This window comes from Humulus lupulus, chromosome 3, assembly GCF_963169125.1.
Source record: "Humulus lupulus chromosome 3, drHumLupu1.1, whole genome shotgun sequence".
Taxonomy (NCBI): Eukaryota; Viridiplantae; Streptophyta; class Magnoliopsida; order Rosales; family Cannabaceae; genus Humulus; species Humulus lupulus.
The window spans coordinates 211,898,785-211,901,027 of record NC_084795.1 but is presented as its reverse complement, the minus strand read 5'-3'; the positions used below and the strand labels follow the sequence as shown (position 1 = coordinate 211,901,027).

At 42.4% G+C, this 2,243-nt stretch overlaps 1 non-coding gene across 1 annotated transcript; it reads left to right on the top strand.

The window, feature by feature from the left end:
- The first annotated feature begins 234 nt into the window (after nucleotides 1–234).
- On the top strand, nucleotides 235–339 carry LOC133828364 (small nucleolar RNA R71). The gene has a single exon (XR_009890989.1). It is a non-coding gene; the product is annotated as a small nucleolar RNA R71 (small nucleolar RNA).
- Nucleotides 340–2,243: the final 1,904 nt, after the last annotated feature.

The following is a 2,243-nucleotide window of genomic DNA, read 5'->3' as shown; positions in this document are numbered from 1 at the left end:
GATGCCCTGAGCAGTGAGAGCAGTAATAGAATCTAGCTCATGCATACCAGCTACCTTCTTATTTCTATCCCATTCACTAGGCCACTGATAGTTATTCATGGCCATTTCTTCAAGCAATTCGTAGGACTCATTAGCACTCTTCCTCATGAAAAAACCACCTGCTGCAGCGTCAATAATGGTGCGAGTCGTCCCACACAAATTGTTGTAAAAATTATGGACTAGCATCCATTTTTCAATCCCGATGAGGACACTACCTCAAAAGCTCCTTAAACCTCTCCCATGCATCATAAAGAGACTCTCCATCAAATTGAGAGAAGTTATTAATTTCCCCTCTTAACTTTGCAGCCTTGGATGGAGGGAAAATTTTAGCAAGAAATTTCAGAGGTAATGCCTCCCATGTAGTAATTGAATTAGCTTGAAGAGAGTTCAACCAACTTTTAGCTCTATCCCGCAGTGAGAACAAGAACTGTTGACTGCGTTTTTAGCCAACGACGTGAGAACGTCAAATACGACGAACCTTCAAGAGAATGTAAACGACAACAGACGGTATAAACAAGAAAAGTAAATAACACAGAATTTTTATAGTGGTTCAGCCCCGATTGTCGGTAATAGCCTAATCCACTTAGAGTTGTGATTTATAAATCTATACTCAAGATCAGATGGACTATGCCAACTGAGTTTCTTCAGTATAAATTGTGAAAATACAAGAATTCTCTCTAATTTCAGCACTTTCTCTCTCTAGAATAGACAGACCCAATTTTATCTCTCTAGAAAGAATCAGCAGAAGGGCCTCCTTCTCATCCCATCAGCTCTCTATTTATAGAGATAGGATCCTCAACTGATATCCCCTTATAATAGGGATATTTTATTATATTTATTACATTTATATTACAAATAAACATTCAAAATTCAAAATGTAACAAATTCCCCATTTGTGGGAAGAATGAGAGATTCCCGCGCATGTTGTTGAAGTTGTGTCTGACTTAGTCTCCTCTAGCTAGTTGGTCCACCTCCTACTCACTACCCATGCAAGTGCTGGTTAAACATGCATGGTGGTAGGATATGCATGGTGGTAGGACATGCTTTGGGTGGGTTGAACGTGCATGGTTCTCCTCGAACATGTACTCTCCTCTAGCATGCCATGTTCCTCCTTGAACCAATCTCCTTGGCTTCTCCTCGGACCAAGGTGGTCCGAGGCAACTTCCTTGGCACCTCACCTTGAACGACATTGAGGCAACCTCACCTTGGACAACATTGAGGCAACCTCACCTTGGACAACATTGAGGGAACCTCACCTTGGACAACATTGAGGGAACCCCACCTTGGACAACATTGAGGGAACCCCACCTTGGACAACATTGAGGCAACCTCCTTTAGCATCTCCCAAACATGTCCGATCGAACATTGTATAGACTTTCCTTATGAAAGTCTAAGTCTCCATTCTCTTGCATGAGACTCCTCCTCCTTAGCTATTTACCTTGGGCACGTTCGAGCCAATACTTAGAAAACCTTGGGAGGCTTACCTCCTACACACCCTTGGGGTCTCCTAGGACCACACCCTCCTTGGGGTCTCCTAGGACCACCCTCTTAGCCCTCCTAGGAGGCACTCTCCTAGATGCATTCTCCTTAGCCTCCTAGGATGCATTCTCCAATTTTTGGGTATAACAAGAACAATCTCAGTCTAATAGCATCGTCGGTGACCCCATTATATTCAAAAGTTCCACATAGCTCCAGGAAATTGGCTATGTGTGTATTGGGATCCTCAGTAGGGAGTCCACAAAACTGGACAGTAGACTGGACCATTTGCAAAATTGCCGGCTTAATTTCAAAATTATTGGCTGCAACTGCCAGCGGTTGGATGCATGATTGTACTCCAGTAATAGCGGGGAGTACATAGTCTTTGAGTGTGCGAACTGCTGGCTCAGTAGCGTCCCCATTCAACCATTTGCCTTGATGTTGGGCCATCTCTGCTAACCGTTTCTGCTTTCTATTATGTCTACAAGTCCTCTCAATTTCAGTATTAATGGGCAAAAGATTGTCAGTCCCTCTACGTCGCATATACCAATTGGCACCTGAAATTCATATTCTCAAACAAAACAGTTAGAGACAATTAACACAGAAAAACCGAATTAGAATAAAAATTAATTGTATTGATATTAATAAAAATCAATCCCCAGCAACGGCGCCAAAAACTTGTTGTGTAAAATTGATACGCAAGTATACGTAATCGACTCAAGTAATAC